The sequence below is a fragment of the Lathamus discolor genome, chromosome 1, assembly GCF_037157495.1.
Source record: "Lathamus discolor isolate bLatDis1 chromosome 1, bLatDis1.hap1, whole genome shotgun sequence".
NCBI lineage: Eukaryota > Metazoa > Chordata > Aves > Psittaciformes > Psittacidae > Lathamus > Lathamus discolor.
In genome coordinates this window covers 54,471,339-54,490,611 of record NC_088884.1, presented here as the reverse complement: position 1 = coordinate 54,490,611, position 19,273 = coordinate 54,471,339, and positions in this window count along the sequence as shown.

The following is a 19,273-nucleotide window of genomic DNA, read 5'->3' as shown; positions in this document are numbered from 1 at the left end:
GGATGCTGGCAGCCCTGAGGACGTCTTGTATGCTTCTGAGACTGGAGTCTCTGCACACTGTCACAAAGTGGCTGCACAATCATACGAGGCAGGCCTGAGACCTAAAGGGCTGGGTCTACTTTTCCACTTGTGGGCCTAAAACCTGGGTCTTTAGCATTTCTTAAGATGGCAGTAGATAATCTAGGAAGCCAACCACAACCCACACTGCAAAGCAAAGGAAACAAAACCAACACATGTCCCTGCCAATGTGACCTAGGGCAAAATTCCTTCCTGACCCTAGATCTGGCGGTTGGTTTAACCCAAGTATGTGAGCCACACCTGCCCACAGGTACTTGAGAGATTCTTCAATACCACTACAAGCATAAGCATGCTTGTCCAGCCTCCTCTTATTCAGCCAGGGCAACACCGGCGCTTCAAAAGTGAAATTAAACTCTACAGTGCAGGAGATAAATCATAGCAGTTATGAAGACGATTTCTTCCTAGTCTGCAGGCAGCCAGCAGAAGCATGAAGCATGTGACTGACACAAGATAAATACAGAACAGAAAATGGCAACCGAGTCACCTTCAATATCCTTTTTTCCCCTCCCTGTCACAAACTTGAAAATAACAACAAAATCAACCCCTGTATCCCCAGCTGTGTTCTTATGCAATTCCCACTTTTAAATGCAAAGCAAAGGGACGAAACAAAACTACCTGACAGGAAAACAAAAAAGTAACCTTGAAAGAGCTGAACGAGCCACTGCTATGTTAGCTAACTGTCAGCCCTAGCCCTGTACCACCAGCACAACGTGCTCTAGCATCTTGTACCAGCCATCCTGTTGCCACTGTCAGTGGTCACAGATGTAGCCACCAGGTACCTTCCCCGCTTTCTTATGCTCCACAGCCTGCTGATGAAACTGGCTGCTGCCCTGCTCGCCTGGTTTGTGCTGCTTAGGCATCCAGCCAGGGCTCTCCAAATTATGTGACCTGAGTCACATGTGAAATTGGTAATTCAGCTCCAGGGTAAGGTGGCTGATTCTGAAAATTTCTATCCTCTGTTCCTCAGTTAAAGCTCTATGACTTCAGCAGCTCATGGGACAATATGTAGATCATTTACACCTTTGTTCCTTGTCCTTCTCCCCACTCTAAGCTTGCCAAGAACTCATGTAAAACCTAACACAACCATAACCGTGTAGTAATTACTACAGTCATTGTACCACCACTTGCAATACAGCCATTACAATAAATGATAACAACAACAAGGATGTTAAATGTTTTACCACTCTCTAACATTTGGGTACCCTATGTCTGAAGGCTATGCATAAATGCCAGCCTACCTGTGCTTTTACCATGTCTGCTCTGCAAAGAGAAGAAAGTCCCCTTTTTCCTCTTAAAATGTGTGTATGGACATTAGCATAAACCCATGCAAAGCAGATAGGCAATCACTGAAGGCTGTGATAACTGGCAGACCTGTGTTCCACATTTTAAGCTTATCAAGCTGTGTTTAAAAACAAATCAAAACAAAAAAAAAAAAAAAAAAAAAAAAAAAAGGAAACTGGCTGCATATTTGTTTTTAAACTTTTATTCTGACAGCCTGGGATAAGGTCAGGGCTAGGGGTAGGAGCAAGGCTGGGGAAAGAATTATGGTTAAGGATAAACACATCCGGGACTTCAGAAGTGAGGCAAAATGGGCAAGTGAAGCTCTCCTTAGGTTATCAGAGATCTCTGCTAGTAATCCTGAACATACAAAAGAGACCAGATCCAATTTCTGGCAAATAGAAATTGTATCATGTTATTAACAAAACCCTAATTTTCATATATGTTACAAACTAGGTTGTGTGTTATAGCAACAGGCAGGAAAATCGTAAGCTCCTTGACAGTGTCAGGAAAAGTCCAGAATCTCCCACAATACCACTGAATATGGACACTTGTGCTCCCCCAGGGCAGTACGACGCTCCCTGTCTCCTGCTTTTTCTGCAGGACCACAGGTAAGCATTGCAGTGGCAACAGCAGCCATGCTGGAACTAAACCCAAGTACTTAGATTTGGCAACAGAGAAAAATAGCATGTCTCAAAGATAATGCCTGTGATGAAGTCTTCAGGAACTCAGTCTTTCAGGCACTGCATGAGCAGCAAGCTATCAACTTAGTGCCTTATACACTGAGATGTTTCTAAGATAATGTCTTCTTAGAAAGAGATCAAATGTGAACCTGTTTTGCACAGCTGTGTTTTGCAACAGTGCTTCCAGTACTCTGCAGCTCTTTCTTCTTTGTTTTGCTCCAGATTGCATGATAAGTGTCTCACATCAGATCCTTTTTGGAGGCCCTTTTAATAGGAGTAGGATATTTGAGGTATCAAAGCGTATCCTGTGGGAGTTGCAGGACTAGGCTATAGAGCAGTTAATGCTATATGTTGTAAAGGAACAATAGCATTATATGTTTTGTCTGTTCAGTTTGCTATGAAATGGTGACCCGCTCCACCAAATTTTGGCTTGATCATTTGCCTTAACCTTATTCTCCTAGACTGTCACACCCCTTGTGGTTTATGCAAGGATTGTATCCTGTACTCATCATTTCCTGATGCAGCAAATACATGGGAGCAAGAATAACCTGGCATAGGAGGCTAAATATCAATGATTTAATATCTGGCCTTTTCAGACATCAGGCCTGAATAATCAGTTGGTTCACTCTGAACTTCACTCTTTGCTTTGCATACAGTTCAGAGCAGGAAAACCACTATCCCTCCAGATCAGTAAAGGACTGCCCTGGAGAATTCCTCTTTTCCCCTTATGTAGCATGTTAAGCTTCTGGCTTTTGCTCTGCCAGACCAGAGGCTGGTGAATAGTTATGGTAATTTTTGTGGCTGATGAATATTCTGTGGAAGAATTCTTGTGCTGTTACCATTATTTATTATTTGCTGCGAGCTGGCAACATGCTTCTATCTTGAAAGGGGCTTTACAGGGGAAACTTCTTTATCTGCTTGTATACATGAATACATACATGAATATGCCCTCACTTCTACCTCAGATTCTAGTGAGTCTTGCTTCTCTGTTTCTTCATGAAGTGCCCCTAGAGGAGTGGTGCCTGAATGGAGTGACAGGCCAACATGGTGCGTATGGACTTGATCAAGAATGTGTCTATCTTCTGGAATGAGTGCTCTCATGTGGGAGAAACTCATCAGATCTGCCTCCTCCAGCTGCGCAGAGCAGCCCGACCAGGAGCCATATTTCGTGCAGTCATGGCTGACTGCATGCCAGATGTGGCCACTCTGCCCATCTCCAGCCTCATGCCAAGAACAATGGCAATCCCATTGTGCACCTCTCCCAGAGGAGATGCAACAGTCCCACAACACTTGGAAACCAATATGGGGAAGGGTGGGAAGTGGAACAGCTCTTACCAGCACAGGCTTCAGATTACGCCTGCTGTAATTTCAGAGTACTGTGCTCAAAACCATGTGTGCCACAGGGACAAGACCAGATGTTATACACAACAGAACTCCCTTGATTCTTCTAGACTTGGAAGCGGCAGCCTAAAAGCTCTGGGGCAACTCTCTTTAAACCCAAACTGGAATACAGTATGAACATGAATAATAATACAAGCTGCACATTAGCCTCTATTATTTATTTTGATATTGAAGTACATTTATCTTAGCCTTTCCCTAAACATCCTCAGCAGCCTTCCACTGAAGTGGGAAGAGCAGCACAAGGAATGCCACAAATACCAAGGTAATGTTATCTGTTTTTTCTAAAGCAAACTTGGCAGATTTTGAAAGGACACCCACTGTGGCAAATTCAAGGCTTCAGTAAAACCTTTTGATAATGAAAATATGAAATGTCAGATATCGATAATGGAGGCCAGATTCTGCATTTTGTTGTGGCCTTTCAGACTGGAGCAGAAAAGAAGCCATGCAGCTTTGTAGCAACGGAGTGGTGGGAGAAAAGCTCAGGGATGGGCCCTCCCTTACAGCTCCCAAAACAAGGAGCTCACCAGGGAGGTACAGAGATATGATGGGAACATGTAACTTCAGCTGGCAAAACAGCTCATGGAGGACTGGTAAAAATTGGCCAGAGAGGCATCAATAATATTTTCTCTTTGCACCACGACCCCACCCAATAATTTCCAGCTGGACAATACATGGACAGTGGGCTGGATAAAGAATCTGGTCCCTAAACAGCTAATTAATATTTCAGAGAACTTCCAACTTTATTAATTTTGCCATTTACTATCATGGTAGGGATACCTGGGGATACTTGCTCCATCCTTTTCAGGCAAACAGATGCAAATGCAGCAGATTATCAAAATGGAGACAGTTTAGGCAGAAGACTGGGGAAAACCACCTGATGGTAAGATGTGCGTGCCTGCTGAGTAGCTGTCAGTATATAAAGACGCTGCACACGAATCACTGAGGACTTCAGTATGTAAAACCCTAGAGCCTATGCTGGGGCAAGCCAGTCCTGCCTCAGCTGGAAGTGGACAGTCACACAGCATGCCCTAGCAAATTTTTCTCTCCCAAAACATGCCATGTAGACAGCTGTGAGCAAGAAACCTCTGTCTCTGTTCCCTTTTGTACGAGGGCTATTATAGGCATGCTGAAAGTAGGCTTTGTTTGAGTTGGCCAGGGATAAACCAGTCCCTTTGCATCCATTGGCATGGTTGGTTTCACCACTGCCTAGCCATGGGTACCATAGTGAATGTTTCTAAACAGCAGATTATCAGAAAGCACGAGGTGAGGCTGCAGCCAGACTGCGGTTTCTTCTCTCTCTCTTTGAGTCAGAGAGCATTTGTAACCACTTTCCTGTCTTCACAGAGCTGCTGATGACTGCATCTTCTTGGAATTTGCTTGCTCGTGCTGGCGCACAGCAGCAGGCAGAACCACCGCAGCCGCTGGGGGCTCGCAGATTGTCTCTCTTCTCCTGCAGCTAGCCAGGGTCACTCCTGTTTCTGCTTCCAGGGAAGGGGAGTCCAGGGGCGTGTGTGTGATCTAGCTCCAGCTAAACTCATGGTGGATAGCACAGCCTGAGGAGGGGTGGAAGGAAATGGGAGTGAAGAGGAGATTAACTCAGCTTGAAGCCCAGCAAAGAGCTGAACGGCGCTGCAGCAGCTGATGGGCGGCAGGGTGGGTGTGGGACATTTGGCCCTTACCTCTCTACATCAAAGTTGTTGAGAAAAAAAACAGCATCCTGAGAATACGGGAGGGTAATTCAACAGTGCCCCAGCGCCTCTCCTACAGAGAGCAAGCGCTTCTAACAAAAGACAGCTGACCAGGGCAGGGGGGACTGAACACAGCTGGGGCTGAACTTCCTATGAAATCATTGTGTGGCCTCAAAGGTGCATGGCTCCTTGACCTCTCCCCCTGTCGGGGGTGGCCAGAGACTCAGACGGAAGCAGCAGTGTGCAGAAGACACATGGAAAGACTGGCTGTTGCTATCAGCACACCAGGTCAGCTCTCAGCTGGGATGAGTGCTTAGCCCCACTGGCAGGAGGGCTTTCCCATTTCACTCCAGGTGAGGATTTGGCTCAGCTCCTATGCTATCCATTCAGTAAAGCCACATAGCCTCTATTTGAAAAAGCATGTCCAGAGGAGTTCCCCCTTTTTGGACAAAATCTCTGTCTCGCCTCTAATCTGTCTATCTGTCTCGCTAATCTTGCCTGCTGGGATATAGTTCTCTCTATCACTGCTTCCATCTAGAGGTGGTCTAACCATAGTCCTTTCTTTCATTTTATTTTTTTTTTTCACCAATATCATTATATCTAGGTAGAAATATGTGTGCTTGTGCTCGTGCTGCTCCCTGGTGGGAAGCTGCCAGGGGGTGCAGACTGTGGATGCCCAAAGCAGATGTTAGAAGACTGGGTCCTGTGGACCACCTTTTGCAGCTCCTTCTGACCTGGCTGCCCGTGTGGGCTCCTCAAGGGCTCTGCAGTGACTTGTGCAGCCCACAGCCTCTGAAGAATAGCAGCTTGTGGTAGTTAAATGACTACTTGGTTTTGCCCAGGCCTGCTCAGTCTTTAAGGTTTATTTTCCTTCTTCACACAGTCTCCTTAAGCACATGCACCAGGGTGGGCATCAGCCTCCTCTTGCTAATCCTTTAGCTGTTTACTCTGACACTTTCAGGAAGGGAGTGTGTGAAATGTGGGTCCCTCTGTCTGACGACAGCCCTGTGCTGCCCTGTGCCAGCATCCTTGCTTGAAGTGCTGTGTGGATCAAATCTGGGACCTGATCCTTTGACAGATAAACCTGGGGTGGTAAATTGTGTTCAGACACGTTAGTTCTCCCATTCAGCTGGCTCTGTCGCAACTTGAGCTCTCACAGAGCTATAACACAGGCCGTGGGAACAAGCAACCAGCACCAAGGGAAAGAAGGAGAGGACCACCACATTTAATGGCTTCCTAGATAAAAACTATTCTACCTCAGCTGCAAAGACTGTGTCCTTGCTATTGCCTTCATTGTGAATACCCTGAGTCCTGAACCCTGCTTCCACTCTGCACACATTCCTGTCTGTCCTCTCCCATCCAGCTGCTCTAGACAGCTCACTCTCCTCTGGGTTTGAATCTTCTCCCTTCTAACCTTAGGCCCTGGCTTCTGATGCACAGTTCTCAATCTTTTTCTAGTGAAATTACTCCCTGACTCTTGAGTATCACCACGGCTGACACAATTAATTGAAGCTGCACTGGCTAAATTTTCTGCTGTTCTTTACCAAAAGCATCCCCATGCTTTAAAGACAAAAGAATACTTGGTCCTACTGTACCAAGCTAGAGGACTGTATAAGCAATTAATGCCAAGAAATCAAAGAGAAGGATAAGACTCAAAAAAACAACCAAAACCCCAGGATATCGGGCTAAACACAGGTCTACTGCAAAAAGATTATGTCTGTGTCTCCATCAATATGTAGTGATGACATATACTGCTGATAAGCGCAACAGGGAAACCAAGATGTAGCCCTAAACAGCACATGGGAACTTTCAGCTTTCTCACTCTCCAAACATTTTTACAAGTTTGCCATCTTTGAACACTCAGGGCCTGATCCAAAGCCCCTCAAAGTCACCAGAAGGAATGCCAGTGATTTCAGGGCCTCTCGGACCTTGCTTGCCTGCCCTGGCCCCTGGAGGACAAGGGGAGGCAGAGCTGTTAGGGGAAAAACGATTCTCATGCTTCAAGAATTTTTCTGGATTCCTCGGGGCGTGTCAGGCTCGCAGCATGCCAGCAGCTGGAAAGTGCACACTCTGAGTGCTCTTCTTTGCCATAACCTCCCATCGCTAATCGGGCGAATAAAGGACCTTCGCTTCATCTGATTTACTATTGGTGCGAGCCTTGAATGCCCCTCTTGAATCGTAAAGTTACTGCATGGGTTTTGCCCAGAGAGCTCTTAGCCTGGGAAAAAATGATGTTGTTCATTACATCAAAACATCTTTAGAGAAAATGATCTCTTTAGAGAAGTACCTTTAGGTCTTGAGAATGGGAATGAGGGAAGAGGGCATCCACCACACATACTCTTTTTACCCCATTTCAGCCTTCAGCCTCAGTTCAGAACGATGGAAATATGTCTGCCTGGTTTAGGGGAAGAGCCCCATCAAAGACAATCTGCAAGTTTGCCTCCTGATTGCACTAGAAACCTCTTGAGATTTTTGTTAGCATACATGATACCCACCACAAAAAAAAACCCAAACATTTCTAAGATTTTGAGAACCAGACAGAAAAGAAAAGAGCATATTAAATGTAAAAAATGTGCCAGGTCAAAAGTCAGACAGATATATGTCCTTTGCACATCAAAGATTGCAATACCCAGAAGGCAACAGCCACCCCAATTCTATATAACCTCCAGTGGTTAAAGAGAGGAATTCAGGTGTGACTCATGCAGGTGAGTTCAACCACAAGCCAAGGGCTGTTCCACATTTGTAGTAAAGTGATTAGTAAAGGCACAAGTGCTGGAGCAGGGGCACAACAAAAACTTTCCGCAGTCTCCACTGGGTTTTCAGAGGTGGATGCTGGTTCTTGCTGCAGTCCACAACCATTCAGAAGAGAGGCAAGAGGCTGGGAGCATTTAAGAGTTTCCTGATTGTTCTCTTGACTCCTTGTGAAAGTACTTGCTGCCTTAGGACTACTCTAATCTATAGCCAGATCACAGGAGGTATAGCTAAAGGATGCTAAAGGATGCTCAGGTCAGATAAACTAAAGGGAGGAATTTCAGTTTAGGAATCTGTAAACAGCTGAGAATGGAGTCAAGTACAAAGCCTGCTTGTGTCAGGTTGAACTCCTCTGCAACTGGCATGAGTGTCTGTGCTCACGTAGGAGGCACACATGGTCAGCGCTCTCTCTAGAAGGTGTTAGGTACCCTCTGTGCTTGCTCTTGCATCAGATCTTCCATGCGCATCTTCCAGTTTAAACATGAGGAGAGAATGAGCATGTCTGAGACCATATGCCTGTACTGATACAGGCAGGGACCAAATCCCACCGGACCATGCCACTCAGACCAATACCAGCAACAGCACAGCAAGCAGGATCAGACAGCACTTGGCCACACCACATATGGCTGTACCAGTGAGCCCATGTAAAGCAAGGGTAAGAGTGTGTCAAAACCCGAGTCTACAGCTAGCTAACAGAAACAGGGAACATGGTGTGTGAAAGTGTCACTCTGCTAGTGTGTGCACGTGTGTGTAATGAGTTGCACATGTGTAGTCTGCTCTGTGTGTGTATGTGTAAATGTGTGTGTGTGAGCATGCGACATGCCTCAGCCTTCATCATTTTGAATGACTTTTTCTGCATTTGCCAGCATGGGAAGGCTGCCTCCCACTGCTCACCACGTCGCTCTTCCCCCTCACTTGCTGGCCCAGCGATGTTGTGAACATTTTCAGCTGCATCCATCTAACCCATGCGAATATTTAAAGCTGTTAAATTGATGGGCTGAGTAAATAGGATTAGCTCTGTGTGCCCAAGGGGGGAGGCCGCTGCTTGCACAGACTGATAGGAAGACAAGGGGAGAATGCTGACAAGGAGAAGATTGCTTTCAAGCCGACAAGAATATGCTATATGGGAGGTACATAGATAGCTTCCAATCTGCCGGTGATTGGATTAGACATGCTCTTAAATGTGAAGTGCCTATACAAGTCTAAGGCTTAGCTGGTGCCGGTCTGCTGAGAACTTGCCGAGGTGCTCCCCAAGGATTGCTGCCACCCCAGCAGGCCCTGGAGACGCCTGACTGTCAAGGGGCAGAAAGCCCCCGCTGCTGGGTCCTGTCTAACCCACCATCCCAGGCATCAGGTCTTTAACCCGCTCCCGGTGAAAGCTGAGATCCTTTGCCTCCATCTGTTCACATGAGATGGCTTTACAATTGCCCCTGTAACCCACCAAAGGAAAGCGTGAAGTGATCTCTCACTGCCTGGTGGAAGGAAATCTCTCCCTCCCTGCATCTCCTCCCCCTCTGTTTTTTCTTCCAGATGAAGAATTTGAACGTCTTTCATGGTCTATTTAAAATATAAAGTGGGTTCTTGACACATTTTTTTGAGCCCATGCTTGTCTGGGGATCGATTGTTGTCACTAAGGGGGACATGAGCCAAATGTTTTCCTTTTTACCTAAGCTTTGATTGTATCTCCAAGAATTTTGGCTGCTTTTTTATGAAGTCAGTTTCAGAACCAAAACACTAATAGAAAGGGTGACACCTGGCCTGTTATGTAGGATAACAGGGAACAGCATTGAGTGAGACCTTTCTTAGGTTTATAGAAAAATATTTTTTAATTGGAGCAGAAAAAAAATTGAGCCAAAATATTGCAGGTGCTGAACGCAGGAAAAATGAAATTAATTTTCCAGCTGCAAATCTTATGCACAGTGTGCAGTTGTGATAACTGGGGCTCATTACATGGATATTATCCTTTACTTATTTTCTACTCAGAGCGAAAATATTGGAGAGGAAAACCTTTGTTTAACATCTGTTTTGACAGTGGTTAGGCAGCACTCTGATGTCCATGTTCTCACTCTAAATTAAACACTGTCCTTGTTTTAGAAGCAGATGCTTGTCCTGATATTCTATGCAGGTAAATGTTGCACATCTTCCTTTTCTTTTTTCCTTATTTTTGTTTATTCTGGCTGGAAATAATAATATCTCGCCTGTGAGGTCTAAGCTGCAACAATAATTTGGATGAATAGAAATAGTTGAGAAAAATACAGGAAGGACCATGACCTCTGTAGCCTGTTGCAAAAAATTATTCCTGTTTTAGCCAGGGAGAAAAAGGAGCAAAGAAGTTATTTGACCTCAAGAAGTGAGTTACTGAGCCAGCAGCCAAGTCCAGGTATCAGTACTGACTCCTAACCTGCTGCTCTAGCTACTTATCTTGAGTTACAGGCAGGTAAAAGTGTGAGTAGAGTAATGCCTTATGGGCACAATCAAAACTGAAGTGCAGCATTTCTGTCTGCAGGAAAGGGCTGGGCTTCCTTATCATCACTCAAAAGCTGACTGAGAATTGCATCTAGACATCAGGAAGACATTCATGTCAGAATAATATCAAGCTATGTATACAGGTGTGATATATATGTGTGTGTGTGTGTGTTATATAACATAGACTCTACCAGTAAATTGTATAATAAATAGATTGCAAGAACTTTCAAATATGATCTTCCTTCACCACATCATGGTGAAGCCCCTCAAATAAGGTACAAATAAGGAGGGAAAGAAGCTGGCCAGCTTTCCCCTTGTCCATGGCAGCTGGGGAGGAGATACCAGAACCTCTCAGCTGCAGAGACCAAGCTTGACCTTGCTGCCCTAAGTATGCTCACTTCTGACAGCGGAAAGAGAGGAGCAAAGGGGAGACAGAAAGGAAGATACAAGGGACAAATTCCAACAGCAGCAGCTGCTCCCTTGTCCTTTCCCTCAGCAACAGCAGCAGCAGAGACTGTCATGTCTCTTTCACATAAGCAAACAGGCAGCAAGGGCACTGATGCTTTGCGCACACACCTTGCACATCCCAGCCTGGTGCCCTGTGTAACAGCCTGCCTTGCCAGAGCCTTATGGGGCACCACTGTTGGAAGGTCTGCACACTAATGTGTTGGGAAAACAAGTCCTGAGCCAAGAAAGTATCTCATTTTGGTGATACAAGGGAAACTCATCTTGTTCTTTGACTCCAGAGCAAACAAAGCTTGCCCCAGAAATTACTCTGCACTGAGTGAGAAGTGTACCTTTTCAAATGAGTCAGTGATTCATAACAATGAATGGGGAAGGATGTTTTTCTGAGCCCTGTTCCCATACCCTGTGTGCAGATCCTCTCCCTGGCATTCATTGGTATTAGATGCCCAATTTCCCCCCAGCCCATTCCACACAGCACCTCAACCTCCCTGGGCTTCTGTGGTGGAGCAGAAGGTCAGGGAGCACCAACCTATGAATCAACACATGAGGACTTGATTCTCATCACAGAGCAGCTTTAAAGCAACAGAACTGGGCCCAGCACATCGCTTGCTCCTCCTTCATGGTTATATAACTAAATGCTGAGTCTGACCTGCCATATTTTTTCGATTTCCAATATATTCTCCTGATGTAATACATGAGGTCTGTTGCTCAGTGTAACAGCAGGTTGAATGTACGTGCCCATAGAATCGTAGAGTCACAGAGCAGTTTGGATTGGAAGAGACCTGAAGGATCATCCAGTTCCAGCCCTCTGCTCTGGGCAGAGACACCTTCCACTAGACCAGGTTGCTCGAAGTCCCCTCCAATCTGGCCTTGAAACCATGGTCACTGGTAAACTGCTGGTAACATTGGTGAGAAACGAAGGTTCCAAGTGGCTTTCCACTGATCATGTCTGTGTTTCTGAGACCATGAATCACCTCCTCATTAATTTAGGAGCTGTGGTGACACCATGTGTGGATGTGCTTGTTTTCCCATTAGGCATGGGGATATCTTGAGTGGGCCTGATTCTATTATCTGATGCTGGAAATGCAGCCATGTAACCATTCCTCCTCCTGTCCTGGGGTCCTGTGTATGTCTGATACCCACTGCTGTTTCTCTTTATTTCTTCTTTACGCTTCTGCTCAGGTAATTCCTCATTCACCACCTTTCCATTTCTATGGCAGTCTCCACCACTTAAAACATCACCTGGATTTATTCCTCATTCAGCATTTCAAGCCATACGATTGCAGCCAAATTCCCCAACTGCTTACACGGTGTGTCCTTTGAAGCACATTTGGGCATCAGAAGGGGCCCCTAGTCAGTACCTAATCACTGGGAGAAGCTTTAGACTATCTACCATCCAGGGAGGAAGCAAACTGGAGCAGCACCCCAACTTACTCAGCTGAGGACCAGCTCTCCCCCTCAGGCCCTAGAGCTCTTCTAGTGACCTTGAACCACCATGTACATCAGGCTTTTTCAAAATCTCTGTCTAGCAGGCAATGACAACCCTTCACCATCCTCTGAGGAAGAGCTGGATATTATCACACCCCCTTTACTTAAGATGCAATTTCCCTCCTTTCCCACCTTTCTATGAAGTTTAATTTTAACCGATATGCTAACAGAACTGAATAAAGAAAATGGATACTTTCTGTACAAAAATGTGTTTCTAAGCACTTCCTTGTCATCATCAGTCTTTCCCAGACCTGTATGTGGATGCCTGTATTCAGCCATTCCTCTGTGGCTATCCATCCTTCCTCCTGATCAGTCTCTCCACTCAGTCCCACCCCACTGCAAGAGATGCATCAGTCTACAGCAGGCAGGAATGCATGTCTGCACAGCAGGACTACTTCTCTGAATGACTGCAGTCTTAATTACAAATATCATAGGGGATATGCTTCCTGACACTATCTAATCTGAAGACTACCTACTTCTTTCTGGAGACTGAAACTACTCCTAGTAGAATGCTCTCCTAGTTCAAAATCAACCTTCTGACTCGAACCAGCATCCTCTGTCTTAGCAATGTTTCAATTTCTTTGCTTGAATAGCACCAAAAGGACCTCTGAGGTCCCCTGAGCTGACTCCATTTTTCTTCCTTTTTTGGCCTCATTAAAGCTGTTCTTGATTTTATCAGTTCTTCCTGCACTTGTGCACTTGAATGTTACATAATTAGATCAGATAACCTATTCAAACAAACTAAGAAGAAATTAGAGATGGAAAGGCTTCTTTAGATCGGTGAGACAAGCCCCACTCCCTTGGGAAGAGGGCAGGAAAGGAACATGCACTCGTAACTCACTAAGTGGTGTAGAGTTCATTTCTCCCTTGAGAAGCAGCTCCAGTTTCAGACCTCACTACAAGGAAGCATTCCCTGATACTTTACCTAATGCTTCCACCACTTCATTTGCTGGCCACACCTAGTCTTGCTCTTCACTGCTCAAAATAGTTTCTAAAGGGTCATTTACTCTCTAAAAATACTTGCTCACATCTACCTACGTTATTATTCAGCAATTTGCTGCTAAGAGAACAAGATTCCTGAATCCACTGCCGTGAGTTATCTCTATTGCTATAAGTCCATCCATAAAGGGAAATGTCCTTCATTCTTCCCATGGAAAGCTTTCCTGCCATGGGGGAACAGCTGGGAGAGCCCAGGAACTCATCTCAGAGCTGCACAACCTACATCATCATGAATGCCCGTGAAACTACCTACTTCAATGGCAAATGATCATTTTGGAAAGCAAGCCAAGACTGGGGGGGAGGAGAGTAGTCAGCAGAGTTGTTTCCTTAATTTTCCCTCTGTCCACAGCAGCCCAGGGAGTGGCTCATACTAAACCACATCGCACGTGTCCAGTTGGCAACAGTCCTGTGGATTTGCAGGATTCCCTCTAGATTTCTGATTGCTGTTCAGACACCCTCCACAGAATGGCACTGTGGGCCTCCTTGGCTCTTTGAGACTATTCAGAGTAATAAGGGCATCTCTACACAGAAACAAAACTGCATTCAACCACATGTAAAATCAGTGGCAGAACTACTCTGTCTTTGAAAATGAAGGCAGCTTATGGGTCTACTGAAGTCACTGAAGAGCAGAGACAGACATCCAGGACAGACCTGACTTAATGGACGCTAGTCTGGATGCTCTGGTAAGAACCCATTCTGGCCGTTGGCCTTGAAGAACAGTGGTGCGTTAGCATGATATGAAGCTAATGTATCAGAATTAAGAATAAAGGATTTGGGGATTAATATAAAGTCGTACATTGACACGTATCATCCTTGTTACATTTTTGCCTATATTTACCCATCTGTGTAGTAAGCATAATATTTACCTACCTTGTCCCATCACTGTGATGTTTCTTTGGACAGTCCCTGCACGATGTTATGCAGCTGCTAAGTATTGTAGAACAGAGGTGGGAGATGGCAAAATGCCGTTGAGATCAAAGAGAAGAACAAGTGACCAAACTCAGCAGAAATAAACTGGCATAAGGTAACTGCTGATTCAAGCCTGTTGAATATCTGACTTCAATGAAGAAAAAGTGAAGAGTAGCAGAGGAGGAATAAGGGAAAGTAAGACTCCTTCAAGAGGAAGAGATGGACACGTTCAGGTGGATTGAATGTGAAAGAATAAGAATAAAAGATGCTAACTTACCAGGAAAATAAATACAGAGGAAGTAGGAAAACCTCAAGCTTCAGAAAAATACCAGAAGATAGCATGGATAGCTTAGAAACAGAAAACGTGAGAGGAACAAAGAAGTGGTGGAAAGCAATAAGCTACAAAAGACAGTTCAGATTGCTGGTCCTTGAGAGCAGGAATTATTTCGTATTGCCTTTATACACTGCCTCACACAGCAGGGTCATGTTCTGAGATGGCTTTCCAATACTTTACAATGCAAATGAAATAATAATCAGCCTCAAACATTCAGTAGCTGCATCACCTGATTATAATCACTGTCAGAATAACTTAATGTAATTTATCTTATTTATACATGTTATTTTTAGCCTTTAAGAGCTGACCACTAGTGATCTATGATGAAAAAGGTCTTAAATAACTGTTTCAATCTGTTAAATACTCATTAATTAGACATACCAAATCAGTGAAAAAGAACTGAAATGCCTTCAGAATGTGCATATGACCTAGTTAACAGAAACCAAATTGTTTCCTAGATTCAAAGCATATTTGGTGCAACTATCCCTTTAAACTTTTGGTCTTTTTGCAATGATGGTGGTAATACTACACAAATACTGAAGTAAGTTTTTACAATATTTACTGAAAAATAAAAGAAAGTAATGCATTTTGGAAAGCTGTATCACTGAGTGTTTGCTTTGAATGAGTATCGTAGAGACTGTGTTTTAGTTTCTCCAGTATTAACCAACTTCAAAGTTGCACTCAGGCAAAAATCTGGAGTTCTAGAAGGACACACGCAGTAAGAACCCACAAGGTTTTGCCCAATTTTAAAAAGCCACTTAGGAGTCTAAATTCAGCTGATACCACTAGCGCAATGCTAATGCAGGTCCTACTGGGCTTGCATTAACACTAGCAGAAAAAAAAGAGCGTAATACAATATTAAGCATATTTCGAGATCTTATTCTGCAGGATTCAGGATAATGGAAGAATGTGACTTACTGAGAAACCTACACCTGTCTGCCCACAAATATTTCAGGTATTAAGAAAAGCTGTGGGGCCAAATTTGCAAAGGTACTTAATTCCATCAGTTTCCACAGAAGTCAAGCATCCCTGTTGCTAAAAATCTGGACCCAAGTTACTTAGACTTTGGGAATTTACTCAGGCACTTGTTCTTTAACAATAATTGAAATCAATCAGCAGAAGAAGTTGGTTTCTCTTTTTCTGAGGCTTTGAGCCACCAAGCAATTACTCCTGATTCACCATTAAGAAGCATATTTACCTATTACTTCTAATAATAATAGTCACAGAATATATTTTCATGGAATCTTCCATTTATAGAGCTGTTTTATTATCCAGCACCTGGAGAATGAACATTTTTCACATTTTGTAGTTAAGATTACTAGCACCTTGGAGGGTTAAATGAGTGCTGTAGGACACACAGAGTACTTAAGACAGGTAGGGATCTCATGGATGCATAAATTTGCTCATTGCAATCCCAGGCAAATTCCTTCCTAAAACTCATCAAACACCATCTTAAACATCTTAGTTAGACCTTTCTACCCCCATGCCTCTAGCATGGCTGAGCCCAAAACTGTATTTTATATGTATTTATACAGGACTTGGCTTAAGCACAAAATTAAATGGCTTGCTGGGTGAGCTGGGTTTCAGGTTTCCCGACACGTATTTGGGGAGGTTTAGCATTCAAGCAACAGTGCCTCCACTTTGCTCAGAAACTCAGCTCACCGGAGGTGACCTCGAAAGGCAACATTGCTCTCCATCAGCCACACCAGCTGGTTGAAAGGCAGGAGGCACAGCACAGCTTTGCCAAGTGCCCCCTGATGCTGTTGAGTCACCCATGGCTTGCTGTGTGGATCCCTGCCAGCCTGCCACCAGAACTGCTCCTGCACTTTCCTAGCCAGGCGCTGCTGCCTCCTGCATCTCAGCCTTTGCATTCCACACTGCTTTCAAACGCGTGAATAATGCATGGTATTCCTCTGGTTGTTCCTCCCAGGCCTCCCCTCTTTACTGGAACTGAAACCTCTTGCCGTAGGAGGAAATCCTTGGAGATCCTAGGAGAGGTTCCCTTGGCTGAATGCTGCTAAGAATAAAGGGGCTGAGTGGTATTTCCATTCCAAGCACAGCCCTAGACTTGCGCAACATAAAGCAAGTCACTTAACCTTTCCATACCTTACTTTCCCTTTGGGTGAATGGAGAGACATAGCATGTCTCATTAGTACTTGGGAATGCTGTGGTGTAATATCAAGGCAGAACTTCAGACCCCTCCAAAGGCTGTCACTGATAGACAAGCTGCTTCTCATGCCCACATTTGTCATGAGTAGAGCACCACCTCCCTGGGGTTTCTGGGAAACCATTCTGGTGCAAAAACCAAAATCAGAACTTGGCCCATCAAGTTTACTCTTCCTTCTCCTGAGCTGATATCAAACAGCAGCACTCCAGATTATCCTGTCTTCTTCTCACTCCTGGAGTCCTGGTGGTATTTATCTTAAAGAATAGATACATGACCATTCTCCATCAGCAATGCAACTCCCAGGGTAAAGGTATTCCAGTTACCCATGTGAGCCTAAATGCCTTCAAAATCCTCTGCTTTTCATATGTGCCCCAAGTCCCCTGAACTCTTAAGCATTCAAGTTTGGGATACACTTGAATGTCTGGCTAAATAAGGAACTCATGGCTGCTCACAAACCCTACTACAATGCAGTGCTCTGGTGTCTTTCACAGATCTTCCCAGCTCCTCCACCTCATCTCCTTGGTTGACTCTTCATGTAAAGCCCCAAGGTGCATTTATTTCTTCTGCCAGTAGAAGCTCCTGTCTATTTTGCCCTTATCACCCTGGAGTCCCTCAGCAGTGACTGCTTTCCAAATTCCACCCTCCCACTGAGTAGTTAAATATTTTCTCCCAGATGTGTGAGAGCTTTTCTTCAACTAACCATATTTCCAGTTCCTGCTGTACTGTCTGCCCAGTCCCTCCACTGTGCAGCTGTATAATCTGCAAAAGTTTTGATCTTCTTACTCATATCAGCTAGCAATTGCTTCCAGAAGTTTCAGTAGCTCAAGCTGTCCTTCCATATCCATTCTGCACTGCAGAGAGGCACCCATCAGCATAGCCTTGCAGTACTGCTCATCCAAACACACACCTCTGTGCAGGTTACAGCAGTCTGTCTCTGACCCCTATCAGACTCCAGTATGCTCTAATTACTACCCTTTGAACAACAACCTTCAGTTCCCTGTATGTATCTGACTACCCATCTAGGCTGAATTTACTTTTCACGTTGGAAGAGACTGAAAGAGGCAGCAAGACAGAGAGTGTGCTAGAGCTCCACAGCATCCTGTCCTCTTTACAATGGAAGGTCAAAACTCAAGGGGTCTTCAGAAAAGAGCAGCCTGCACCATTTCCTTCAGGCAACACAGAGGTCAGTTTTCCCTTTCCATATGCGAATGCATGTCAGGCACCATGGCTCATTTTATGACCTGCAAAGTGATCACATGCCTGAGTACTGGAGGGCAGGGGGTCAAGCCCTTGGTCCAGCGCTGGACAGCTGGCAGACCTTGTGCTTCAGGTAGCCTGTGGGGAAGTTTGTATGGCCCATGGAGCCCAAGGTCTCTGGCCACTTTTCCTTTCCTCCTTTTCCTGCAGCAGAGTGTCTCCCATCTCCCCACAGGTCTTTGACACGTCCCAGCTGCGCCCTTGTACAGTTTGTGTGCTCCAAGCCCAGCATAGTGAGTGACTCACACAGAGCATCTCGCATTTGACTGCAGAAGGGAGCCGGCAGCAGTTTACACAGAAGAAACTGTGACCTAACCACAGGAGACTGAATGAGCCTGCTCGCAGACCACCAGGAATGAACTTTTGCATGTCAAGCACTCTTGACACCTTGTCTTGTTTACCCTTCACAGAATCTTCATCAGCTTCCCAAAAGTAGCTGCTGGCACCCTGGTCTTTCTGCCTAAAGGACTGATGATTTTATATGGGGTCTTGCTACTAACTTAGCATGAAACTGAAGTTCAGGCCTTGGGTGACACGTGTCACACTATTTGTATGACAGACACTCCTTTCTTCATCAGGCTGCTCTATACCTATCTGGATACAGGTGTAATTTCATGTTTTTAAAAAGACCATCTACTTTGCACTGCTATCAAGGCTGGCTGAATCTCTACAAAGATGCCTAATATCTCAATAGATACCCTTCTCCACAGGGAGATTTTTATCAACAATACAAAGAACTTTCCCCTCAACACAATTTCCCTTGTCTGGGGTGAAGAGGATTACCTTGACTCTTCCTGTGCAGTTCCTAACTACAGCATTTTTCTTCTGCAGGCAACATCCTGGTAATATAGGGATTTACATATATTTTCTGCTTCAAACAACATGAAAGATGGTTTTATGGAAACTTGTCTTCAGATCTCTCTCAAGGTGTTTGCCACACCATTTTCTTTCTCTTCTTGCTTCCATATTTCAGCTGTGTGATGGGTACTGTAAATGAGATGCTGTAGAATGTGATTCCAGCCTGCATGTCTCTCAAATGCAGGATGCTCCAGCTCTTAGCAAGCGTATATTCCAACTGCTGCAAGAGCATCAGTAGGAATGTTGGTGTTAGGTATTTATCACAAATAAATGGAAGTGTTCATCCTGGAGAAGAGAAGGCTCTGGGGACACCTTATCGCAGCCTTCCAGTACCTAAAGGAGCTGACAAGAAATCTGGAGAGGGACTTTTTACAAGGGCATGTAGTGACGGGACAAGGGGGAATGGCGTTAAGCTGACAAAGGGAAGATTTAGATTAGATATAATCAATAA